The sequence below is a fragment of the Lynx canadensis genome, chromosome F1 (assembly GCF_007474595.2).
Source record: "Lynx canadensis isolate LIC74 chromosome F1, mLynCan4.pri.v2, whole genome shotgun sequence".
NCBI lineage: Eukaryota > Metazoa > Chordata > Mammalia > Carnivora > Felidae > Lynx > Lynx canadensis.
Window position 1 is genome coordinate 30,751,148 of NC_044319.2, and position 27,622 is coordinate 30,778,769.

Consider the following 27,622-nt stretch of genomic DNA (forward strand, 5'->3'; position numbering starts at 1 on the left):
AGTTAGGAGAAACATTTTCCACCCAAATAGAAAACAAATAAATGCTCACAATCTATGATATTCATGTGAGGATCCACATCTAGACCAGGGAATGCTTTACCACTCACCTTTTTGGAAGAGGAGGAAGGAAGAGTTCACCCTAGTCATCAGAATCAACCCACTCTTCCACCCATAAATTGCAAGGCAGATGCAAACATCCTCCCCAGATGCCCTGTCATCATTGTCATGAGACCAGGACCTTGCCCCTTGAAGGACTCATGTGACTCCAAGATCCTCTCCTGCCATTTAGCCTCCATCATCTTGGTTGTAGTCTCAAAGAATTTGGTTGTACTTTATTCTTCTTAATACCACTTGGTTTAACTAGAGAACTCTCTTGGGTAAGGGGGGGGGGTTGACTATTAGCTGTTTAGTCCACTAAAAGATAGTCTAAAACACAGGGAAATGAGAACCTTCAAAGCTTTAGGAGAGCATGGTTGTAAGGAAGTGACTCTATGGTGTTCTACCAAGGACTATATTTCCTCAGGATAAAACAACAGGAAGCAGAGAAGATGTCCACTGGGAGAGGACTGTAGATCTCAGCAGTAAGTCAGAGGGCAGATGGGAGTTCCTTTCACCAATGATATTCCAGAATGGCTGTCCTTGAGTTAAATGTAAGACTTTGTACATCTTCTTTGATTAACAATTTACCAAGAACTACAAATTTCAGGTAGGTCCTGGGGGCTTGGAAACTGTGGAATTGGCACGAGATTCTCAGTGAAGAGTGGCAATCCTGTCATCCAAGTCTTTAATATCCATGAAATAGATATGCCAACAGCAGCTGTTTAGAAAATCATGATCATCCCAAAAAAGGTTCCAGTTCAGTGAGTTTTGAAGAGTCTACAACATGACTCTTCTATTCAATCTGCCCTTGGTAACTGACTTTTGGAATTTCTCAGGGGTTATTTGGGACTTTTAGTGTTAAAATCACGGGTTAGCTATAGGAAAAAGGGCCTAATGTCCAGGAGCAAAAACAACATAGTCTTAGGCATCTCAATATACTCATCTCAACTGGTCTCTGGAGAAGGGACCCATGAGGTGTGTGTTTGTGTCTCTTCTTAATCTTAATCTTTGTATCAAAGAATCAAGAACACATGGCACAGTTGTGCTGTGGTAATAAGCACACGAAGATGGATACAAAGAAAGATTTCTTTTGGCGTCATTGCTTTAGCAGCTATAGGCTCATGGCTGGGGTGTGCGGGCTGCTGTGAATGAGATGAACGATATACTTTGTTAAGACTGACCACCATTCCTGAGTACAGTCTAGATTCCCTTAACACACCCTGAAACCAGCAGGAGTTCTGACTTTCCTTTACAACGTGGCACTTCCTGATTCCTTTACCTTTTTCTTTCCTCCTTGATGTGTACAACAAAATATTTGGCAATAGTCAACCGTGGTACAGGGACTCAGAGCTCTCGCTCAACCGCGTGTTAATGGTTTCTCCAAGGGTCTTCGTGTTTTACTAAGGAAGCAGGGCCAGAGAGAAGTCCACACATGAGAAAGAAAGCTCATCGATGCTCACAGTTAATCCTCCAACCCTGTCCCCTACTTCAACCACTGCTGACCCTACTGACCTTGTGTTATTTATTTTCTCCCCCAAATTGGGGCTGGAAGTTTACTTTCACTCAGTTTCACCTGGATACAGATGTTAATAGGAACAAAACTCTATTTCTAAACATGAGAACTTGAATTTTTCCTGCAGTCCAGATCTAGAATATAAGAACCCATGGGGGCGTAGCAGGGGACGGGTTTACTCTGAGTAAAGTTTTCCCTGTTCTCTCCAAAGAAGGTGACTCTTGGGTTAGCTCTGGCCACCCGATCGAGTCTGGAGTCTTGGGGCTTCACCCTACCAGCTCCTTTAGTGTGAGCTTGATAAATTACAACACAAATTCTGAGAGACCACTGAATTTCTCAGACACTCACTTTCCAGCAGTGTAAAAGGGGGGAATAATGTTCCTCCTCCCTCAGGGTTGTTAGGAGGATCATGAGCTAAGGTAGTTTTGAAAGTGCCTGACACAGTGCTTCTCAGGAGTTTGCCTCTTTGTCAGCTTTTACTTGAGCTGTTAGAACACTCTTTGCCCGCAAGAATACTCGGGAATGCAGGTGCAAAGTGACCCGTTGTCTTAGGATGGTGGGGAATGGGACACAGTTAATGGGAAATGACTTCAGTTTACTGCATCTGCTAGTAATCCTGTGATGCCATCGCAAAACAAAAAGCACATGACTACTCGAAAGCCCGCTGTACCTGAAAAAGAAATTGGATTCGACTCAGAAAATCAGACTGTAAAGCTAATCGCTCTGATCCAATAACGTGGCCCCGCAGAGTGGCATCATCAGCCCTGAGACACAGAGAGGAGGAGGGAGGGCAAGGAGGGAGAGTGAGGGCGCGGGGCTGCCCAGCTCTCCAGACACTCACGCCAATGAAAAATTCATAAGGAGATGTTTTATAGCCAGTGTCTAATATCACCGCTGGGTCACAGACTGATCTGAGCCAATCAATAGGATTCATCGTCCTGAAAGGAGCTAGTAGTGATTGTATGTTTATGAGAACTGGGAGGTGCCCAAGCCAAGGCCAGTTTCTAGTTACTTGGTATGTGTCACCCTTAAAAATATAGAACTTAGTTTGAAAATGGAACCCAAGACCTTTAAAAATACTGTGTAGGGGGGAGGAGGAAAGTTTCTTTTCAAATCTAGGTGTGGGGAGGAGGGGATTTTTGAATTCTTTTTTTAAGTCAGCTTAAGGACTAGTTTTTAAATTGAAGCTGCTTTTTAGTTTCAATCTTTGGTGGCCATTTATTGTATCTGAGTTCTTTTTTACTCAGCTCCAGAATTTGTGTGTGTTTGTTTTTTTATAACACTTTAGCCTCTGTGTCAAAATCCTTTAAAGACAAATGGAGATTTATGACACTGGAATCATAAAAATAAAGAAAAATAGAGTCAATTTTATCATCATTTATAACCAAGTTCCAGGTTGGTTTGGTTTTTTAAGCCATTTTTTTTTTTTAACGTTTATTCATTTTTGAGAGCAAGAGTAAGCAGGGGAGGGACAGCAGATCTGAAGTGGGCTCTGTGCTGATAGCAGAGAGACTGATGCAGGGCTCGAACTCACAAATTGTGAGATCATGACCTGAACCAAAGTTGGACGCTTCACTGACTGAGCCACCTGGGTGCCCCCAGGTTGGCTTGGTTTTTAAAAGCTTTTAAAGATCATAGAACCTTCAACTTGAGTTTGAGGGTTTGCTTTCTATACAGGCCACCATTTAAGGGCAGAAGGAGGTAGAACAAAATGAGCCTTAAAGGTTATGTGCTCAGAAGTCTGCTGAGGATTCCAGGGGAAAGCCCACATCAGCCTGTCTAGGTGAGGAAGCTCTGAGCAGGCCAGGGCCTCCGTGTGTGTGTTCCAGGCGTGGCTAATCTAGAGTCCTCCCTGAGGTCTCGAAGAAGATCCCATTGAACGCCATCCCTCCCACCCTCACAAAAATTGCTTTTCAACAGGTATTTAAACACCAAGAACTCACGAATGAAAAGTCTTGGAAAGCCAACTTGTGAAGCAGGAAGGCAGGAGAGGAAGAGGGTCAGGACAGGATAAGGGATTTCATCTTTTCCCTGCTGATGGTGTCAGGAAAGAAGCTATGTTCTTGCATCTTTGTAAACAAACAGGATTTCTTTTCATGGTTGTAAAAGTGACACAAGATTATTGTGTTTGGGAAATACAGAAAGAAAAGTAAAAAAAGAAAAATAACTCCTATGCCTACTGTCGTGGAAAGTCCACTTAACTAGATGGTGTATTTTCTTCCAGGCTGTTACATATATAATATACCTATATATATTTATATATGCATCTATATCTATATCTTCATACATACACATACACACACTAAATTAGAATCATAAATAGTAATAGTAAATGGTTTTATGTCCTGAGTATTTAATGTGTACTAATTTTGTAATCACTGTGCATGTCAAAATATTCAGATAGGAATTTTTTATTGTCCGGTTAGAATTCTGTTAAAAGAATATGCCATTATGTGCCATTCCTCTATCGACAGATGGGCCATGCACTTTCACATGACCCCTATGTGTTTGTTCATGCATGCTGATAGCTCTCCCATCTATCTCTCATTAAATAAACCACACCTAAGCGGTGCCACCTATGCTGAGGCCTGCCCATTTCCCCAGACACAATTCATCACTCCTGGGAAGGTAATGGTAGATGTGGGGGGGAGATGGGCTTTGGGGGCTGACAAGCCTGGGCTCCATGGCTGGGGCAGCACTCACCAGCTGTGTGACCTTGGGGAGCTTCTTTACTAAGTCTCAGTTTCCTTACCTATAAAATGGGAATAATACTCCCCTCCACAGAGTGTCGATACGATGATTGAGTAGAAACATGTATGTGTTCATTCCCTTCCCTCTGCCCTTTTTCAGTTTTCTGGCTTCTCCCCAGAGCAGTATAAAGTGGTGGTTAAGAGCTTGAGTGAGTTTGGGGCGCCTGGGTGGCTCAGTCGGTTGGCATCCGACTTCAGCACAAGGCATGATCTCATGGTTTGTGAGTTCGAGTCTCACATTGGGCTCTGCGCTCAGAGTCTGGAGCCTGCTTCGGATTTTGTGTCTCCCTCTCTTTCTACCCTTCACCCGCTTGCGTGCGCGCACTCTCTCTCTCTCTCTCTAAATAATAAACATTAAGAACAGGAGCGCCTGGGTGGCGCAGTCGGTTAAGCGTCCGACTTCAGCCAGGTCACGATCTCGCGGTCCGGGAGTTCGAGCCCCACGTCAGGCTCTGGGCTGATGGCTCAGAGCCTGGAGCCTGTTTCCGATTCTGTGTCTCCCTCTCTCTCTGCCCCTCCCCCGTTCATGCTCTGTCTCTCTCTGTCCCAAAAATAAACAAACGTAGAAAAAAAAATTTTTTAATAAAAAAAAAAAAAAGAACAAAAAAGAGCTTGAGTGAGCTTGAACAAGCAACCTAGCCTTTGTGCCTTAGTTCTTCATCAGTACCATGGGGATAATAGTACACTCATAGGTTTGTAGGGAAGATCAAGTCAGACACTCAACGTAAGACACTTTGTTCCTGGTACAAGTAGGAGAGCAGTAAATGTCAGTCCTTCTTTAATAGTCTTACAGGACCTCTCACGAAGTCATGTTGCTGTTTTTACCAGGCTCCTCGATAGCTTCACAGCAGATGATAAGTTCCCCGCCGTTGGCTGCCTCCTGGAGTCACTTGTGTGGTGAGGCTTCAAGCGACCAGGACCCAGGGAAGGGCTCTTCCTTACTGGTGGCCATATCCTGCAAGGGGTCACTGAGACTTTCCCAGCAAGCCCTCCTTGATGGGTACCCGGCCCAGAGGAGCCCTGTGGAGTAAGTGGTCTGAGACAGGGAGATGGTCCTTAACCACTGCTCCACATCCAGCTGTCAGGCAGGAGGAAAGGACGTTAGGCTGTGAAAGAATTGCCTGGGCTCTGACCGAGGCATTTCCCAGAAAAAAGGCCTTAGTGACCTCATTCCCCTGTTGGGCCTACTTCCCTTGGCAGGGAGCGTCTTCTTCTGACAGGAGGTGGTAACATCCTTACTTTGGTGCCACCAGGCAGGGTCACAGTGAGAGGGCAGGATTCACTCAGACACCAGGGTGTGGTGGCACCTTTGGAGGGTGTCTGCCCTGCCACCAACCTCCATGCTGTATTCTAGCATTGGCTCTCAAAGCCTTGTCCTTGGACCAGCAGCGTCAGCCTCACCTGGGAATGTATTAGAAACACAGATGCTCAGTCCCGCCCCAGACGTCCTCAGTCAGACACGTGGGGATGGGCTTCCCAGCACTTGGTGCTTTAATAAGCCTGGAGGTGATTCTGGTGCTCTCTCAAGTTGGAGACCCAGTGGCCCATGCGAAACAACAGGGAGAGGAGAAGGAAGGGGGGGAAGGCTGCATGGCAGTCCTTCTTCCCAGGCGCTCTCTGAGGACGGGCTGGGTTCCTGCCTGACATTCTTGTCTCCATTTCTATTGTCTATTTGAGCTGGTTTCAGCAGATTGCTGAGCTAGAGAGTTCTGAGTAATAAAGCAGGGATCCTTCAAAGAAAGCCTGTAAGAGAAGTGAAGCTTTGGGGTGCTCTCTGCTTCAGCAACTCCCCCTTTGGGTATCCTCAGAGTTCAGAAAGCCTGGTGGTGACTACTGTCACCCTCATTCTTCCTTTTTGGGCAGACAGACAGACCATGCCAACATGGCTTGTCACACTGTGTCCCTGAGAATTCAGCCCAAGGAAGAAGTCAGATGTATGCACAAATATTTAGGTACAAAGATGTTCATCTCAGTATTGCTTATATGGGACAACAAGGGGCTGGGGAGGTAACAACCCAAATAAATTAGAGCACAGCCATATAATGGAATACTCTGCAGCCACTGAAAATAGCATTTTCATTGGTCAAGAGGGATATCAATATAATGTTACGTGATAAAAGTTCAATACAGATTAGTATGTACAGAATAAACCCACATATATGCATAGACAAAAATCTAGAAGTAAACACACAAAATGTTAACAGTGGTTACCATTTCTGGGTAATGGCATCACAGAATGTTTTTATTTTTTTCTTTATACTTTTTAAAACAATGTTTATTTATTTTGAGAGAGAGAGAGAGAGAGAGAGAGAGAACATGCACATGTGTGCAAGTGGGGAAGGGAGAGAGAGAGAAAGAAAGAAAGGGAGAGAATCCCAAGCAGACTCCTTGCTCACATGGAGCCCACCTGGGGGCCTGATCCCACCACCATGAGATCATGACCTGAGCTGAAGTCAAGAGTTGGACGCCCAACTGACTGAGCCACCCAGGTGCCCCTCTTTATACTTTTTAGTGCTTTCCAATTTTCCACAATGACTGTGTGTTACTTTTATGAATAGAAGAAATACAATAACATTGAGTAAACTGGGGTTTTACCTTTTACCCCTCCAAGTCTCAGTTTCTTGTGCCTCTAGAGCACCCCTCTAGGACCCTCCATCCAATGAGGAAAGAGTGATTATTGGCAGCTCATCCCTCCAAAATATGTTCCCTTGTAGTCTCCACTTTCACCATATTGTTTATCAAGAATCAGATGGATCTGGTGGCTGTTTGAACCCTTTGCCATCTTCCAAACACCTTACTTTGAGGACAGCAGTGATTAGCTGAGTTGTCATTACTGGAACAGCCTCAGAGGTAACCATGCCAAGCCCAGACTGCAGACAGGTCTGGCAAGAAACGCAAGAAGCAAAGCCAGAGTGGGCCATCAACGCACAGGGGAGACGGGAGCGGGGTCCAGTTGTGCCACTGGGACTAGTTGGAGCTGGCCATAAGCTCTGCCTGGTGCCCCGAGGACAGAGCAAGCTCTGGGTTGCTTCAAAGTCAGTGGGCCCAGCTGTGGGCAAATTCAGGCAGCCAGAAAATAACATAGCAATCCAGCACAGTGCCTGGCAAATAGGGGAAACTCAGTAAATATTTGTTGAGTGGAGTAATAAATGAAGCTTCCTCACAGGCTCTGGCAACCAAGACCCTCCATGAGAGGATGCCATCAGGGCCAGGGGTCTGGGCAAAGAGAAGCTTGCAGACAGGGGGACTGGGGAGAGAGAGCTTAGGTGTGCATCAAGAAATGGGTGAGGAACAGCGATAAAAGCAGAGGCCTTCAAGTCCAACCCAGCTTTGAATCCCGCCTCTCCCACTCAACAGCCTGGTAATCTAGGGCAGTTTACCTAACTTCCCCAGGCTTATTTCCTCCTGGGCTACCTGGGGATAACTCTCTCCACCTTGTGGGGTTTTCTGCTGCTTCCATGAAATAATGCAGGGCTTGCAAAGGACAGTTACAGATCTGCTCCAGTGGCTCAGCGGCAGCCTGAGAGCAGATGAAGGCAGGAGCCGTACTGTGGTCTGGGCCAACACCCTACCCAAGCAAGATCAGACATGCCGCCACTCGCCTAGAAACCTAGGCAGGTCTCTGGCATCGGGCATCAGCCCTTGTTGGCAACTGGGACCTCCACCCCTGCACTGTCTGGGTCAGGGGCTGGCCAGGCCGGCCTGGGGGTGGATTGAACAACTGAGCTGGGGAAGCAGAGAGGCTGGGAAGTGAGGAGGGGGCTGGCTTCAGAGACCAGAAGAGTAGGAAGCAAAGGTAAGGTGAGGGCTTGGGTACCCAACAGGATCCTCAGACAGAGGATACATAAGTTTGGCTTTCTCTTCCTCAGGGGTGGGTTTAGAATCTCGTTTACCTGAGGTGACCTGTCTCCACGAGGAGTTCTTACAGCTCTGGTGGGTTGTGCCCCAAGGTCACCCAGAACTGCCATGCACACACTTTTCAAAATGGCTCCCTAAAGCCACAGCAATAACCAGAGGCCTCCAAAGCCAAGTCATGTTCAGAGATAAGAGGCGCTTACCCTACACACACATTCCTTTTTCTCACACCCACTGGTTCTTTTTGGAGCTTTCTTGCTGCCAAGTCCTGCCCTCATACTTTGGGGTTTATCCTCACTTGGAAAATACATCATGTTCATTGTTGCCTGGCTAATCCAGCAGCCTTGTCATTCCCCCCTGCATCTTGGGCCAGATTTGCCAACACGCTTCCCACTCTGTCAGGGCTGCCTTCTGACATATCCCCCCTTGTCTTATGTCAGGCTGTGCCAGACCATGAGCTTACCTGGCGTGAGGGCCCTGCGTCACTCGTCTTTCCGCCCTTTGCGGATCTGAGCACAATGTCTGTATAGCAGGTGCCCAGCACTGGCTGGGTGTAATAAAGGGGGGGGGGGTTGTAGCGGACACTATGGATTGCCCACCCAGAGGGTTTTATGACTTCTTCCCCTGGCCTTCTCTTTTGGGGGGAGATTGGAAACTTAATACAGTTGAACCTTGAACAATATAGGCTTGAACTGCATGAGTCCACCGGTGCACGGATTTTTACAATACGGTACCGTAAGAGTTTTTTCTCTTACGATTTTCTTCGTAACATTTTTTTTCTCTAGCTTGCTTTATTAATAGAGTATGTAATAATATAACCTATACGATGCATATTGATTGGGGTGCCTGGGTGGCTCAGTCGGTTAAGGGCCTGACTCTTGGTTTCGGCTCAGCTCGTGATCTCTCGGTTTCATGAGTTCAAGCCCCATATCGGACTCTGCACTGCCAGATTCTCTCTCTCCCTGTCTCTCTGCCCCTCCTGCACTCACACTATCTCTGTCTCTGTCAAGATAAATAAATAAACTTTAAAAAATGCATATTGATTTACTGTTTATGTTAATGATAAGCCTTCTCGTCAACAGTAGAGGTGAGGTTTTTAGGGTATCACAGTTATGCATGGATTTTCCACTGCACAGGGACTTTGTGTCCCTGATCCCCACATTGTTCAAAGGTCAACTGTACTCAGTTTTCCCAGCTACTCTCACAGATGGAAGTGGCCTTGTGAAACAGTGCTCGCCGATGAAGTATAAGTGCAAGTCTTCGAGGGAAGCTTTCTTTCCAGAATAAGGCAGACCTCTCTAAGAGGAGCCTTTGACCATTTTGCCAATTCCCTTTCCTTCTTACCTGGAATGCAGACATGATGACTGGAACTGCAATAGCCATCTTGCAACCATGAGGCAATAAGCAACAGTCAGAAGGGCCAAGTTAAAAAAAAAACCAAAACAAGAAAGAATGTAACTTGGTTCTTCTTTTTAAATTTTTTTTAAGGTTTATTTATTTTTGAGAGAGAGAGAGAGAGAGAGAGAGAGACAGTGCGAGTAAGGGAAGGGCAGAGAGAGAGGGAGACACAGAATCCAAAGGCAGCTCCAGGCTCTGAGCTATCAGCACAGAGCCTGACATGGGGCTGGAACTCAGGAACCATGAGATCATGACCTGAGCTGAAGTCGGACGCTTAACCGACTGAGCCACCCATGTGCCCCTATAACTTGGTTCTGGATGGCATCATTGATGACCATTATTGCTAGGTTGGCCAACCTCTTGGTTTGCTCAGGACTGAGGGATTTTCTGAGTTACAGGATTTTGATATAAAACAGGAACAGTCATGGGCAAACCTGAACCCTCACCTAGGGTTGGTCACCCCATCCTAGCCCTACACTGCTTATTTCCAGAAACAACTTACTATGTAATAAAAAATAATCAGGCAAAATTGTTATTTCTGAGATTCGATGAACAGACATGGATAGAGTTGCAGGTCATTGGTTCTAGCTGCCTTCACAGAAGTTATCCTAGTTGAGTCACATAATGATTCTTCATGGTAGGTTTTGTTATACCCATTCTACAGGTCAACAAACTGAGGCACCGAGAGGGTTAGCCCAACTGGAATATAAGTCCTGTACATTAATGCCATGCCATTCTCCCCTAAAGCTATTGTGGCTCATTTTGTCTTAACTCAGCATGTGATTATTTAATGTTATTCTCGGAATGGGCATTATGCTTTTCAAATGAATAAAGCCACTGTGAGATGCAGCCCTTACCTTTCTTTATATGACTTCTTTCTGGACAAGTCGAAAAATCCTGACTTGTTTCTCCTGACCTGACTTGTTTCTCCATCACTACTGTTAATAAACAGACAAAATTGGTTTGCATAGATGTAATTTTTAAAATTACTGTTGAATGAGTCAAAAGATGCAAAAGGGAAGTGTAGCAAAAAGTCTCCTTTGTACCCCTGCTGCTTTATAGATGAACATTAGGAAAGCTTCCGTCGGTTTTGAACTGTGATTCTGAATGTGAGTAATAATGAATGATAGCCCCTTAAACTTGTATTCAGCTTCTGAGATTACAAAATGCCCTCAAAGACACAGTCTCATTTTCTCCTCTGAGCTTCCTCCAGATGTTTTCTTCAGACTTTCATGTCCTGGATCTCCCCCTCATCTGCTGAGCCCAGGGTCCCTTGTACCTTTTGGGTCCCTTGTACCTTTTGCAGGCTATGTGCCTGTGACGGAGACTTCGCCCTGGCTGGTGCAGAGCCTCCCAGGGCCTTCTGGGTGTAACTGTCGGCTCTCTTTGTGTCCTTTGTGTCACTCACTGTGGGGAGAACAGGCCATCCTGGAAGGTCTGTTGGTTGGGCTGCTGGCCTGTGCTTGCTGTATAACTGAATATTTATTCACAGTTTGTTCCTCATTAAAAATAATGTTTAGGAAGCATCTGTAATAACGTAGGAAAGTATATGTTAATTGAGAAAGCATAATATATCAATATCTCTGTATAGCTACATCTCTCTATAGCGTACAATTTAGACTGAGAGCAAAGCCTTTGTATAGACAAATTCTGGAAATAACGCATTCTTTCATCCCTCACAGCCCAACTGTACCTTTCCTCCAGAGTCCCTCATCTCACCTGGGATCCACCTGGCTTCCTGAGCCACATTCCTTAGCATTCTCATCCTGTACCTGCGTCACCAGCACCCCTTGCCCCCTGCCAGGCCAGGCTGTCGCTTGTCCAGCTCACAAACCTCTCTGCTATTCTCCATCCCCACAGCCAACCCCCAGTACAGCTTCCTCAGCTCACAGTCAGGTCGCTGTAGCATCCTGAAATCTAGTCTTCTGGGTCCTAAGTCTTGCTCTGCCTTGGTGCACTCTCTCCATTTCAGTCGGGGTCCTCTTTTTTTAAAACAAAAACTAGGTGGCGCCTGGGTGGCTCAGTCGGTTGAGCGGCTGACTTTGGCTCAGGTCACGATCTTGCAGTTCATGGGTTCAAGCTCCACATCAGGCTCTATGCTGACAGCTCAGAGACTGGAGCCTGGAGCCTGCTTTGGATTCCGGTTCTCTCTTTCTCTCTCTCTCTCTCTGCCCCTCCCCTGCTGTAGGCGTGCACACGCTCTCTCTTCTCTCTCTGTCTTTTAAAAAAGAAAAAAAAAAAGAAAAACTAATAATCCTATAACACGCCCTGCTTAAAGGTCTAATTGCGCCCCATTGTCCTCAGGAATGAGTTGAATTCCCTTCCTGCTCACTTCTCCAGCCCCTCTCTTACCTTTCCAGGCTCTGCCTGTCACCTGCTGGCTGTTGCTAAATTCTGAGCTCGGCCCTCAGTCTCCCTTCCCTCCGGCCACTGCCTGGGGGCTCTGCCTGCTTTGACCCTTCCCTGGATTTAAGCCTACTAATCCTTCAGGTCTTAGCCTCATGGACTTTAAGGAAATAAGGTCAAAACAAAAACATCAACCAGGTTATCTGAATAGTGATAGTGGATTTTCATCATGATGTATATATAAAACTCAGTCAATCTAGCAACCATTCATTCATTGAAGAATCATTAATTCAGACTTACTAGACATCATACATGCAACGGCCCAGGGTCCCACTGGTTCTGGGTGTCAGCCCGTATGGTCCCGTAGCAGGATTCTTCTTGCAGATTCACTCATTTGATCTGCATTTCCATCTTTCATTTGTATTTGTTCAATAAATGGCCATGCAAAAATTAATCAGAGAAGGGAATCCTTGTTCTCAAGCATCACAGACTCACAAACACATTATCATGCCACATGGTCAGGGCCATGAAAAGGAAGGCAAAGCATTGCAAGGGGGTTGGAGGTGGTCTTATAACAGAAGGGAGGTTGAACTGACCAGTGTTAACAGGTGGATGGGGCATAAGAGACAGGAACAAGAAAGCAAGGGAGAAAGGGTCTTTTCAGAAGAGGAAATGGCAGGTACAAAGGTTCAGAGATTGAAACCTGGCTCTCCCATGACTCAGGTGACGTGTGCACAGTGGCCAGAGTGCTAGGAGCCATGCATCCCCCACACCCCATCTGCTGTTGGTACTTTATCCTCAACCAGAATGGAAAACCTTCCTCCTCTTCCCCTTCCAAGTCCTACCTATTCCTGAGACCCACTCAAGCCCTACTTCCCTCATGAAGCCTTCTCAGACTACGTATCAGACAGATGCACACTTAATTCCATTCTGGTTTGTACGTTGCCATTCAAAATTTCATAACAAATCTCACCTTCCTACCAAATTGTAAACTCCTCAAAGACAGACTGTGATACACATTTATCCTCAGTTTTGTGGGCATCCAGGCAAGAAACCTGGTGCTGCTCTGTGAATACTTGTTGAAGTAACACTAGCTGGGCTGAAATGTCTAAAGGCAGAATCCCAGGCAGCGCCCACGCACCAAACCTCAAGCAGTGACTGATGAGTTTCTTAATCCATGGCCTTCTGTCCCCATATAACACCTGCTAAGAAACCGGATCGTGGGTCTGTGACGGGTGTTGATTAGGTATCATTAGCCTGATTTTATGATTCTTGGAGAAGAGGTAAGTAATAATATTACAAGGAATTTAAAGGGATCCCCATTAGAAGTGCCTAGCTCTAATCAACCTTTGAATTTACTGTTAATGAACTTCTCACCCATGGAAAGTAAAAAAAAAATGTTGCCATCTGTGTAAAGCCCTGAACTTGTGGGCAGAAGAACCAGGTCTTTGGTCCATCTGTACCATGTATCAGCCCTGTGACTTTGGACAAGTAATCTATGCCCCTTTAAGCCTCGGTGTCCTCAGTCTTTAAAATGGGAATTATAATACCTCCAAGGGTTATAACTCCACTCACAGGGCTATTGTAAGGATTACGTGTGGTAACAATGTGAGCATGGTTAGTAATATGTGAAATGTCATTTAAAAACCAGACAGCACAGTAATTTTTATTATAAACTAAAGTTCTCTTCTGTCTGTTTTATTCCCAGTGTTCCAAAACCCAGACACGAGCTCTCCACAGGGGAGTAGATGCACTGTAGTTATTTTAAGGAGAAAGAGTGTCCATCATCTCGTGCCTGGGAGACCTACTGTTGCCATTTCCTCAGCGACTGTAGCTGTTGGAATAGTCGTGTCTGCAGTCCTCAGGGCAGTGTGGTGCACATGAGGTAAGGTGCCCTGGCATGCTCAGTACCCCAGTGGAATAGCACCTGCTCAGAAAGTTGCCCAGGCTCAGCTTTTCCCAGGGAGAATTCTGTGTTCCAGACTGTCCCCTTCAGAAAGAGTGTTCTGCTTAGATTTGTCAGGGAAGGTGGTTAAGCAATGCAAACAACAAAAGTGGGCCCCAAATGAAAGATCCTAAAAAAGAAGGAGAAGAGGACACTCCGGAAGGAAAGACAGTTGTGTCTATACGGCGGGCACCAAACTAACCTGCCATCAGAAGCCTGGACTCAAAGCCTGTCTCTGACACAAACTGGCTGTGTGGCTTTAGGAAATTCACCCACCCTCTCTGATCCTTTAAAATTATGCTTTGTAAAATAAGCATAACAATGCCAATCTTCTGGTGTTAGTTTAAGATTAAATTTGTATGAACTTTACAAAATGGAAAATGCCATGTGATTATGAGCTGATTATAAATTTATCTGCCTAAAGTAATCATTCAGAATAACCCAAATGAACTGTGTGCCTACGGGCCTCCACCACGTTGTCCATCAAGGAGCCTTAAATGCAATTCTAAGAACCACCCCGAGCTCTGAAAAGGCATCTCCCCTGCAGATGACGGGTGTGCCATGAAAAAGCCAATTGGTTTCCACAGGTAACTAAAGGTCACCCTCAAGGAGTTGGCTGTTGTCTCCTAGGCACATTCGCCTCCCTGGGGAGGTGGGGAACATGGCTGCATCCCTCCATGCCTTCCTGAACTCCAGGCCTTATGATTCCCTAGGCCTTTCCTTTGGCCCCATGGTTTTAATTTTCCCAATCAACCTGTTAGGTTAGCAGAGCAGATAAATCCTCTCCGTGCATCCACACCTCTTATGGATGGACTTGCCTGGGGCCACAGAGCTCAAAATGTGCACCAGGTTTCTGGCCACTGCAGCCTGAAACCCCAGTTTGGAGGGCTCGCCGGGATTTGAGCCCAGGTTTCTAAAATCTTTGCCCACAGACAAGGACATGAGCCCGAGCTTAACCAAAGCCCCCTGGGCCACAGCCTTGGAGGTAAACAGCCCCCCATGGACACGGAATTCCCCGGCAACCCTGGCTAGACTCAAACATCTACTTCCACCCATGGCTTTTTATTTTCTTGCATTTGTTTCCAAGGGGACCAGTAGGCACTTGCTCTCCCCACTTTGGTCCTCGCTCCCTGTGTGTAATTAGGGTGCACCCTGTTGGCCCCGCACTGTGATGAATGGGCTTCTTCAGGCAAGGTGGCAGTGACTGGAGCCCTGCCAGCCCCGAGGCCACTCCTGTGCTGCACGGTGCACTCAGATGCGATTAGCCCTGTGTCACAATGCTTGGCAACCGATCCAGGAGGCAGTGAGGCCTTTGTTCATGCCATTGTCCTGTCAACTGGCTATAACTTCATTTGGCTGCCAGCTTGCTTGGGCTTTTGCATCATCCTGGCCTGCTCTGTCCTCCCTCAGCTAATGGTTAGTCCATAATTCCAGATTTTTCGGGGAATATCTAGGGTGTGCATGTGAAGCCCCCGCGTCTTCCCCCAAAGCAGTTTTGGAATTAAAATCATAAACAATGAGCAGATTCTTCATGATTTAGGAGGTAGGCTCCCTGGGACTTCCCCCGTTTCCTGCTGCTGCAGAAGGGGAGGAATCACATGTGGTAGACGGGTGTCAGCACTCAGGCACTCTGAGTTGTATAGCTGGGGGCAGGGGCGGGTGGGGGAGGGTGCATTCAGATTTTCATTGCTTCTGCACATTTTAATTGAGCACATACTATGTGCCAGGCACTGTTCTAGATCCTGGGAATAAAGCAATGAACAATAAAGACAAAACACCCTGCTTTATGCGGCCAACATTCTGAGGTGGGGAAGGGAGTGGGGAGAAGAGACAGGCAAATAAACTGAAAAACAGGCTAAAAGGAGCTAGGGAGAAAAATAAAACAGGGAAGGAAAACCCGGCCATAGGGCATGGTCATTCGAGTGCCCCCCTTGTGCCCAGCACAGAACACATCCCTGACTCTGATCTGGCCAGCTCCTCAGGGCTGCGTCTGATTCCCACACCCCCAGCAGCTGTCAGAGCTGCTGGGATGGAAGGACCCCCTAGAATCACCCACCAACCCCGCCACCAGGGGTACCCCCCATGAGCCAGGCTCCACCCACAGCCACCCTCTCCACCCAACCCTAAAACACCCTCTTCTCCCAGGTGTTCTCCTCCTCCCTCCCCAAAATACTGGCTATGCAGACATTCAGACCCATACAGTGCAGTGGGCAGACCAGCCAGCCAATAGACCACGACAGTGCAGAGAGGATGACCCGGCGGGGCCTGTTTACAGGCTGTGGAAACCCTGGGTGGGGGTCGGACAGAGGTTTTTGTAGGGTCTGTCCCATGCACTGTAGGATGATGAGCGGCATCCCAGGCCTCCACCCACAAGATGCCAGTCGCGCCCCCACCTTGAATTAAGACAGCTGAAACCATCGGCACACATTGCCATATGTCCCCTTTTGCAAAGGGCCCTTCAGTTGAGAGCCACTGGTTTAACTCAACATCGTGCAACGTATTTGACAAAGAAGCACCTTTTATTTGGGTTGGAGGGATGTCTGTCAATACTGCACGTACCCTGTGCTATTCCAAACACTCTGAGTAGTGCTGCTTCTGGATAAAGCCACATTCCCACAGGATTCAGGGCCTTGGGATCTGGGCCCTGGCTGGCACTCTGGCCATGGGTCCGACCATTATCAGTCTCTACTTTTTACTTCGGTAAAGTCCAACCGTTTGTCATTGCCTGTATACACTCTGCATTTTATGTCCTGGGCCTTTGCCCGGCTGCTTCTGCTGCCCATGATACCCTTCCCCCCTTTGCCTCACCTGGTTCACTGATTCATCCTTCAAGATTCCATTTGGGCATCATCTCCTGCAGGAAGCCATTCCTGAAGCCAGGACAGGGCGGAGTGGCCACTTCTTCCCTGAGCTCCCATAGCACCTGGCCTTGGTCCTTCCTACCTCTGAGGTCTGAGACAGGCCCCACAGCCCTATAGCCCCCCCTCCCACTCCCCGTCCCATAGTACGGGTGGTTGGGGTCCCACAGCACAGGTAGTATGGATCCATTTCTCCCACCTGACCTGCAAAGCAGAGACTCTGTCTTCTCATCTCCAGAACCTGACAAGCTATCTGGCACAGAGTAGGGGCTCAGTAAAGGTCAAAGTGAACTGACAAGTAAATAGAACACAAAGATGAGTGTGGTAAAGGGAGTGAGGACCAGAGAACACAGGCTGGAGGAGGGAAAGAACCAAGGGGAATATTCTTTCTACAACCCAGGAAGGGGTGGTAAGGCTGCTTGCCTCTCATTTCTTTCCCCTCTGGGCTAAAGACTTCAATTGCCTTAACCTTTAATCTCACATCCGCCTCATTTTCCAACCCTCTGATGGATCATCTTTGTCATTCACATCCGTCCATGCCTTCTTCACATTTTCCAGAGGCTGCTTTTGAGTTTAATGTGATATGTTCAGAGCAGCAGGAGCCCAGAGCCTGGTTCCCTGGAGCGGGGAGAGTGGCTTCCACTTAATTAGCTTGAGACTCCATAATTCCCTGAGCCTCACCGGCTCCCTGGCCTGGTGGCTGTTAGAGGAGCAAATTATTTTCACAGAGAAGAGAGTGGAGAGAATTGAATTAGTGATTATGCTAATTGTTTCCTTTTCTGTGTCAGGGACTGCTCCACAGGGAAGCCCACTTCTGGGGCTGGAGGGCGGGCAGGGAGGAGGTGAGGAATTTGGAGAAGCCCTGGGCTCTGAGCTGCGGATGTGGAAAGTCCTCGCTTGAGGAGACGCCTGAGGGATGTGGCTTCTCCGCAGACTCAGGGTCTTCCGCTATGATGAGGGTGGGTGGGGAAAGGACTACTCAAGTTCTGGGCTCTCTCATCCACAGCATGTCCTGTGGGGTAGACACATCTCCATTGTATAGATGGTGAGGTGTGAGGGAAGAAGCCACAGACGGAGAGACAGGCCCAAGGTCACCTGCCTAGCCGGGCGGGGGGATCCAACTTGATCTAGGGACTGCCCGTCCAGATGATTTCCCTTGCCTCCCAGCCCCTACGCCCTGGAACAGCCCTGATACCGTGCGACACAGGCCCAGGACACAGTTGGCCAGCCTGTTGCTCTGTGTGGTTGGCGGCCAGCCCTCAACCCACTTGAACCAGTGCCATTGGAGTCTGTGGTTCCTTCCGTCCAGCCTGCCTGTGCCGCCCCGCCTCGGCTCTCCACACCACAGCTGTCTGGGGAGCCATCTGGATCCCTCACCCTTCAACAACCCAGCAAATTCCTGCCACACTGGTTCTGTTTATCACTGGGGCTGGCAGTGATTTTTGTCAGCCAGCCATTCATCCGTCAGCCAGTCAACAAATGCCTGCTGAGGGCTAGGCACGGTGCTGGGTGATGGAGGTGCAGAGCAGAGCGAGGCGGAGCTCCCGCTCTCAGAGAGAGGCCCCCCCCCCCTCCTCGGGGAGGTGGGGTGGGACAAGGTTCGTCAGGGGAGAGGCAGAGGACCCTGTGGGCCCCCGGGGCCTGCCTTGCTGTTTAATGCAGTCTGTCTCCATTGCAGACTCACAGAAGTAGCTTTGAGGTAGTAGCTTTGAGGAGAATGCTGCCCGGGCTGAAACCCCCTCTGTCCCCCGCCCATGTATGGAAGCAGCGGAGATGCCCCTCACTGATCCCCCTTCTCCCCCCAGCACACAGAAACTCGAGGATGCTTAGTGAGAGGCCTGAAGGGACTCAGGACCTGGCCCTTCTGCCCATGGTCGTGGGTGGTGGTCCTTCACCCTGGATGTGGTTTCCAAAACTGAGTGCCGTGGCCCAACTTTATGCCACCCTGATGGGAGGCAGCAGGTGGAGAGATTAACAGCACAGGTGGACACCCAGATGCAGGCTGGGGCAAGTGACCTGACCACTCTGTGCCTCATTTTCCCCTCTACGGTAGGAGCTGCACTAGGCCCGCTTCACTGGAGTGTATGTGAATTAACGGACACATACAGCTGACAGCATGGAGGGCACATAGCAAGGGCTCAGTAAATGACAGGCCTGTTGCCTCATTGCACCCTCCGAAGGACGTCCTCTTTCTGCCTTCTTGTTCACACCTCCTTGGCAACTGTCCAGAGTCCAGAGAGTAAACTGCCTGGGAAGAATGCAGGAACAAAAATACTCGGCTGTGTTGGGAACTTCCCATGTGCAGCTGGTCCTTGATCGCAGGCTTCCCCTGGGAGCTGCTCTGTTGGAAGAGTGAACTCAAATCCTGGCTCTGTCACGCCCCTAGTGGTGGTCTCGGGGAAGTCACCCAAACTCACCCGGCCTCAGTTTCTACCCCTGTCAATGTGAATAATACCACCTCCCTCAAATCCTAGTAGAGTATTAAGTAATATAATATAGGAGTGGCCACCTGTCTTCACTCACGATAGAGCAGGAGAGGGTGGAGTGCCGAAGGAGGGGACAACCCGAAGCCCAATGGGGTGGTCATGAGCCAGAGGGAGGCACGTGACACTTGACTGGAGTCCGTAATGCCAACAGCTGCACTTGAGAACACTCGCTGCATGCTGGTGCCACGCTGAAAGTTCTCTACCTTACGTACCTCACTGCGTCTTTATAGAAGCCTCACGAATTATGTCTCGTGCCCATATCGCAGATGAGCAAAGGGGAGGCTGGGCAGATTGAGGAACCCGTCGAAGGTGGCCCGGCTCAGATAGAAGTGGCAGAGCCAGGGTTCAAACCCGAGCTCTCGACCATCACGGCCCCTCCCCAGTGCTGCCTGCTGGGGGTGAGGAGCAGAGTCTGTCCCACGGGGCCTGAGGGGCTGAGTCACTACGTCCCTCACCTGTAAAATGGACATAATCATCCCAGCTGTGCAGGGAATGTGCGACATGGGCTTGGTGGTCCTCGCCCCTCTCCAGCCCTCGGCGGGAAACACTTTATAAACAGAATATGACTTACCCGCCCTGCTGCCTGGAGCCGGATCTCTTGCCATGCCAAATTGTTGGAATGGTTCAGTGACAAGTGTGTTATTAGGAAGAAATTTATGTGCCTTCTTCAGAGTGAGTCACCGAATCCCTGTGGTGAGAGGCATGGGGAAGGGGCCCTCTGCAGAGACCAGCTAACTGGGGGACCCTGGCCCCAGCTGTCCCGGGTCTGGCTACCTCCCCAGGCCCTCACTAGAGGGTCAGCACTGACCAGTGATGGGGGGGGGGTAAAGGAAGGGGTGGAGGGACAGCCCTCCATTTAGGGAAAGGTGGTGCCTGTGCTGGGTTTACAGAGACCTCACAGGGGGCGTGACAGGCTCCAGAAATCTCTGCTTGCCACCGAATTTCCCAGGATGTTTTTGAGTCAGGCTCCAGGCCGCTCTCTGACCCCTCTCCAAGGGTGTTGCACAACCCTCCCCAGGAATAGGTCCGCGGCAAATATGTCAAGAGTTTGGGTGAACCCTCTTCTCTCTGAGACCTTTGAATCCCAGAGGAGGAAGATGGTCTAGAATTAAACTTCAGAGAGAGGAAGAATTAGCTGAGGCGTTGCAATTCTGCTGGGATTTTTTTTTCCCCTTAAAAACTATACAACACCATGTGCAGAGAAGCTCTAGCCTTAGAAGTTGACTCTAGTGGGCAGCAACGTGGAACAAGAAAGCATCTGTCAGGGAATAGCAAGTGACCTCCTTGAGCAGAAGTCACTGCAAGTGGCTAGACAAGGCTGCCCCTTCTCTGCCTGCTCCTGGGTGTTGTGTGAGGGGTTTTCTTGATGCACTGGAACCCAGAGGGTGGCCTGGAGCATTCACATGGGCCTCAGGACATGTGGACCACCTGCCGACACTGGCAATGTCCGTAACGCAGATGAGGTGCAAACCAGCTCACTTCGCTGGTGGCTGCTTATCAGAGCCCGGCTGTGCTTGGTGCCACTGCCTAAGAAAAGCAGAGACACACACGAAACACTAATGAACATGTGCGATGTGTCAGGCATTCTTCTCGATCCGTTATCTGTTTGAATTTTTTGGACCCTCACGACAGCCCTGTAAGATTATTTCTGTAAGGAGCTCAGACTTAGATTAGTCTTATTCCTCAGTTTCCATTTTCAGTGGTTAAGTTAATTGGAGATGTGATGTTTTCCCGGAAAAATCGCTTACTATTGAACACTTGCTTTGTGTCACACATTGTGCTAAGTATGGGTTTTACACGTCTTCATTTATTATACACAAAACCACATTTTATAGATAAAGAAATGAAGGCCTTTAGCCTTTTGGAACATTGCCCTGAGATCACCCCTCAAGGAAGCTAGTCTAGCCTATTAGAATGTGAGGGACCAGTGGAGGAGAACTGAGGCACCCCAGCCGAAAGCCAGCACCAACCACCAGACATAGGAACAAGGCCAACTTGTGTTTTCCAACCCAACCAACTCGCTAAATGCAGTTTCACGAGTGAGCCCAGGTGAAACCAGCAGATGAACACCCAATCAGTCCACAGAATCATGAAAAACAGTATAACTATTGTCATTAAAAAATTTTTTTTAATGTTTATTTTTTTGAGAGACAGAGAGGGAGAGAGAGAGAGACAGAGTGTGAGCAGGGGAGGGGCAGAGAGAGAAGGAGACACAGAACTCCAAAGCAGGCTCCAGGCTCTGAGCTGTCAGCGCAGAGTCCTATGCAGGGCTGGAACTCAGGAACCATGAGATCATGACCTGAGCCAAAGTCAGACACTTAACTGACTGAGCCACCCGGGCGCCCCAGCTGTTATCATTTTTTTTATGTGCGTTTCTTTATTTTGAGAGAAAAAGAGTGGAAGAGGGAGGATCCCAAGCAGGCTCCATGCCGTCAGCACAGAGTCTGATGTAGGGCTCGAACTCATGAACTGTGAGATCATGACTCGAGCTGAAATCAAGAGTCGGACGCTTAACCAACTGAGCCACACAGGTGCCCCAAAACTATTGTCATTTGAATAGTTTTGGGGATGATTTGTTATTTAACAATGGATAACTGATACAGCCTCCTAGATCCCACTTCACTTACCCTTTCCCCCCAAACGACCACTAACAGCGGCCTTACAAAGGCATTGAGCCAGAATGAGAAGACCGCCCGGGAGGGAAGACCTGCAAACATTTGCTAGATGGGCAGGTGGGTAGTGGAGTGGTCTCTGATGGAGTAGAGCTGAGAAAGTGACAATCCACACGGAGGCAGGAGAGGCACAGGATGACACGTGGGCCAAGGAGCCCCAGAGCACCTCCGAAGTCTGGGTGTTTTTAAAGGCACTGGGTACCACAGAAGACAGGAGCAAGGCGCAGCGCTAGGACGCAGGAAGCCACGGCTGACTCTCTTTTTTCCCCAGGAGAGACCAGAAGTTGTTATCCGGAGAAGCTGAACTGAAGGTGCTCTGGACTCCAGGACACTGGTCCCCGCGGAAAGTGACAGGGAGGTAGGAGCTTGGAAACCGGGAGATTAATTAAAAACTATAAATAAATGATGGGCCGTCAGATTCCCTGCCTGCTCCCAGGACCCCAGCAGCTAGGTGTCACTTCCCTTCCATGCAGGCAGCTGGAATATTCTTCTCTGGGTAGATTGAGTTTCTTCCTCACCCCCTACCCTCTACTCCTAGGAAAAGACCTTCATAAAATGTTGTATGAGGAGTCCCAGTAAAACAGCCTTCGAGCCATCTGGTCACCCTACTATGAAGTCAGCTGGACTATAACCCTGTCTTTCTCTTAAATATGAAGGGTCACCAGACATTTGAAATGAAAGAGGTCAAAACAGGGGGAAAACAGGGGGTGAACTCGGAGGAAATAGCATATAGCAAGCAGAAGAACCTGACTTTTTTTTTTTTTTTTGTGAAAAGAACTTATAAATTGGTAACCTCGGGGAAATATGACAGAAATAGAATTCCATGAAAAAGGAACAGAGAAGAAAGAGTTCTTGGAAATTTAAAATATGATAAGAAAGGTTAAAAACTCAGGAGAAGGTGCCCAGCATGATTCACAAAAAAACTATCCACACCGGAGACCGTCAGTATCAAACTTTCAAACACGGAGGATAAAGTGAATGTGTGGGAAACCCCAGAAAAAGAAAAACACTTAAGAGACAAAGGAATGGGGGGGGGGGTGAGAGGGGCATCAGACTTCTCTCGGGAAGCACCGGATACAAAATAATGAAAGGATGCCTTCCAAATTCGGAAGGAAAATGATTTTCAACCCAGAATCTTATGCTCAGCCAAATCAATCAAATGCGAAGGGAAAATTAAAGAATAACCTTTTCAGACATGTAGGACTCAGAAACCGTTCTCATCATGAAAGAGAAATCCATGGCACACAGAAACAGGGGCTTCAGCAAAGGAAAATCAGAGGGGAGTCTCGGGGCTAAGAGGGAGGGGCCATTCTGGAGAGGAGAGGCTCCCAGGGCCTCGAGGAGAAGGGAAGGGCTGACACATTTACCTAGGTGAGTGGTGGGAAATGATCGCCGGGCCTCCCATAGATCCACTAAAGGAATTAGAGGAAATTGCTTTAAGTAGAAGAAACTAAGAAATGGGAAAGAGGTGGGGGATTACTTGTTCCCAGAAATAATACATAAGAAGCGCCTGGCTGGCTTGGTTGGTCTTAATCTCAGCGTCGTGAGTTCAGGCCCCACACCGGGTGTGGAGTGTACTGTAAAAAGGTAATAGTAATAGTAATAATAATAATAATAATAATAATAATAATAATAATATATAAGAAATAGAATTTAGGTGAATATTTTGAAACCTGGAGTTAAGAGCAGAAGAAAAGCTGCTGCTGAGTTGAAAGTGGTTGCCTCAGAGGAGCAGAGAAGATTTGGGCTGGTTTCTGCTGTGTCTTTTAGCCTTGTTTGATATTTATTTATTTATTTATTTATTTATTTATTTATTTAATCAATCTATTTATTTATTGGGAGGGAAGGGGCAGAGAGAGAGGGAGAGAGAGACGCCCAAGCAGGCTCCACACTGAGAGCATAGAGCCCAATGTGGGGCTCGATCTCACAAACCATGAGATCATGAGCTCAGATGCTTAACTGACTGAGCCACCCAGATGCCCCTAGCCCTGTTTGATTTGTAACTATGGGCATAGGTCACTTGAATAAAATAAACATTATTGTTATTTATTTATTTATTTTTTAGAGATAGAGTGTGTGAACAGGAAAGAGGGGCAGAGGGAGAGAGAGCGAGCGAGCGAGCATGGATCATGACCTGAGCTGAAATCAAGAGTCAGACGCTTAACCAACTGAGCCACCCAGGGTCCCCCAAATATTAATTTTTATATGGAAACAAGAGCATGGGTTTGAGAGTTCAATGACAGAGTTTAAATCTCTCTCTACTCTTACAGACGGCAGCACTTGGGTCAGGCCACTGGCCTTCCTCAGCCTCAGGTTCCTTATCTACCTTGCAAACCTGAAGTGAGGATTCAACATAATTTCTGTGAAGGGCTCAGCACAGAATAAATGCTCAATAAATGATAGCCATTATAGTTTTTTTAAGTTTATTTATTTTGAGAGAGAGAGAGAGAATGAGCAGGGGAGGGGCAGAGAGAGGGGGAGAGAGAGAATCCCAAACAGGCTCTACACTGGCAGCACAGAGCCCGACGCGGGGCTCGAACCCACAAACTGTGAGCTCATGACCTGAGCCGAAACCAAGAGTCAGATGCTCAACCCGCTGAGCCACCTAGGTGCCCCATGGCTGTTATAGTTTTTAAGATTTCTGAGAAATTCCATGGTAGAGAGTAAAAGCAAACTCCACTCCCGAGGTTTCGGAGGAGTCTATAGAAAGCCTGGAAAAGTGTCACCCTGACATCTGCCAGTACACTGTCCAGCTGTTATTAAGCTGCAGACCTTCTGCAGGCCCCCACCCCGTCCACTCAGAATCTGGGTTATTAGCAATGGTGTGGTCAGCTTTCAGAGAAGGTTAGCAGGAGTTAGGAGTGTGCAGGGAACAGCTTTTCACGTAAAGGCCCAATTCATTCCTAGGGCCTGCTGGCTGTGTGAGGGTCTTCCTTCTGACACAATTGTCCCACACAAAACACTACCTCTGTGGAAGATGGGGCATCCTGTGCAGAGCTGGGAGAAGGCAGCTTCAGGCTCATCTGGGGGTGGGGAGCACACTGGCATCAGGCAGAGAGGTCCTGCCCCTGACCTGCCTGGATCCTGGGCTAGAGCCACCAACAGGGCCCTGGTGCCCTACCCAGCCACGGGGGCCTCGAAGGAGGGCCTGAGGCTGAGTATGCTGACCCCCTGGCCTCACTACGTACACAGATTTATTTCAACAAATATATTGAGTGGGGAAAAGTCTGGAGAGAGAAAGAGACCCTAAAATGTTAACCACAGTTCTCTCTGAATGGTGGGATTTGAAGTGCTTTCCATTTCTTCCTGCTTATCTGTATATTTCAAGTTTTGTACGACACTCATCCATTCTCTTTGTTCTTTTAATTAATAATAATCATAAAGAACAAGGTGACGAGTCCCTGCAAGGGGAGTGAGTGCTGTAGGAGAAAGTTCCATGGCCCTAAAACAGATGACCTTCAGCCCGAGAGATTCCATAACAGCAGGGAATGTGTCAGTCCTCTGCCCGCCAGGATTTCTAGAATTCAGAGAACCCGTTTTGGGAGGAACACAGGAGGGTTGGCAAGGAAGGATGATAGAAAAAAAAAAAAAAAGTCGGTACTTCAGCAACACTTACTCATGCAAATGTGCTGCTCTTCACTGTCAACTCACTCCCTCCTTATGAAGACCTCATGAGATCAGGTCAGTCATCGTCCCCACCGGACAGATGAGAAACTGCGGCCCGGTGAAGTTAAGCACCTGCCCAAGGTGCCAGCCGGGACATGAACCCAAGCATCCATCTCTGGGGGCTGGGCTGGTAACCACCGCACTGTACAAGGCTGGGAGACATAGAACTGCAGTCAGGGAGTGCGCGGGAGATGCTGAAATTCCAGGGATGCTCATTATTTCCTGAAGAAAAGTTCCTTTTTATTTCCTGGAGGTCTGCCCAGTGAGAGAGACCAAGGTCGCAGTCATGGACTTGGGCATCCGCCGCTTTCAGCCTGGAACTGAGGCTCCGCTAACATCTACTGGGACCTCATGCACCTGGCTGGTTTACTTGGTGCCATCAGTGTCTAGGCCTGTGTCCTGCACATCACCGATTGTTGGATACTGATGATGTGGCCCCATTTTACCAGTAAGGAAACTGAGACTCAGAGAAGTTAAGGAAAGCATTCAAAAATCCCACCGCAAATAAATATTGGAGCTGGGTTTGGAGATTGGATTCTGATCCCAGGAACCGTGGCTCACACTCACCCTCTTGGACAGTCCTGTTTCAAGGCGTAGCATGTCACGAGACACATCTGTGGCCACCTGGGAGCCTCAGCGGCCAGTCATCCCGATGGGCAGCAGTCTAGGAGCAGGGGAGGGGGCAGCTGGGCCACAGGAGAAACAGAGTCACTGACAGGAAACAGCATGGAGTCGTGGTCAAGGGCATGGACTCGGGGCCAGATGTCCAAAATGTGGCTCTACTTAGTAACCATGTGACCCTGGGCAAGTTAATCACTCTGAGCCTCAGTTGCACTTTTGTACACTAGAGGCAATATCTCATGGAGTTGTTATGAAAATTAACTAAATTAGTACATACAGAATACTTAGTACAGCAGCTGGCCCATGACAGGGATGTGTGTGTGTGATAAACAGCACCAAACTGGGTTAGTGTCCACAGGACCCATGCATGAGGACCCAGCCACTTCTGTGTTCCATGTCCAAATCCACAGCAAGGGACTACCATTAACTGAGTGTCCTGTGCCCACCTTTGCTACTGTATCAAAATATACCCGAAAATTTAATGACTTAAAACAACCACCATCTTTTTGCTCACGATTCTGTGGGTTAGTGATTTAGGGTGCTATCAGTGGGGCCATTCTTCTGTTGGTCTCACTAATGGGGCTGCAGCCAGCTGGGACATCAGCTGAGGGCTGTTTGCTTGACAGCAGGCTTTCTAAACCATAGCACTATTGACATTTGGAACCGGATAATTCTTTGTCGTGGGCGCTGTCCTGTGCATTGTAAGATGATGTTGAATAGCATCCTTGGTCTCTACCCACTAGATTCCAGTAGCACCCCCCCACACAGACAATTAGGACAACTAAAAATACCTCCAAATGTTGGCAAATGTTCTCGGGGGGGGGGGGGGGGGGGGTGCAAAATTGCCCTCTGGCCAAAGACCACTGGTCAGAGGAACTCAGCATGAAGACTTGTCTTTGCTCCTATAGTCTTGTCTTCCAGTAGCCCAGACTTCCTGACAGCAGGAGTGGTGAGGACAGGAGGCAGCCCCAGAAGCAAGAGAGAGAGAGCAAGCCCCCACGCACAGATGCTGTGCAAGCCTTTTCCTGCATCACATTTGCTGATGTTCCATTGACCAAAGCAGATCATGTGGTCAGGCCCAGAGCTACTGTGAGCAAGGATGACACAATGGTGTGGGAATGGAGGCCTCCAGATCTGGAGCCACCACTGTAACAATAACCACAGTAATTTGTCCGCCATGTGGATGATGAGTGTTGCCGGTGGGCACACAGCACCAGGGGAGGGGAATGTGACCTTGGGCAAGTCTCTTTCTCATTGTGACCTCATCTGCACAATGAGGGAAGGGCTTATTCTGAGTGGTCCCCAGGCTCAGGGGCTCAGAGGTGCTAAGAGAGAGATGGTTGATTTCATAGAGGCAGCGTGCATCACATCAGGGGGACACTGGACCCTGCTGTGAGAGGCACCTTCCTTGGT

The 27,622-nt window shown here is 48.2% G+C and overlaps 1 long non-coding RNA gene across 3 annotated transcripts in view; it reads left to right on the plus strand.

The window, feature by feature from the left end:
- LOC115505381 overlaps positions 1–27,622 on the plus strand; it is a 121,255-nt gene that overhangs the window by 30,852 nt on the left and 62,781 nt on the right. For 2 of the 3 annotated variants that reach the window (XR_003966006.1, XR_003966005.1), the window contains exons 3-4: positions 13,670–13,846; positions 22,194–22,280. This is a non-coding gene — a long non-coding RNA (uncharacterized LOC115505381). Of the gene's footprint in view, positions 1–13,669; positions 13,847–22,193; positions 22,281–25,841; positions 26,136–27,622 lie in introns of those variants that run through there. The other variant, XR_003966008.1, reaches the window with a different exon arrangement.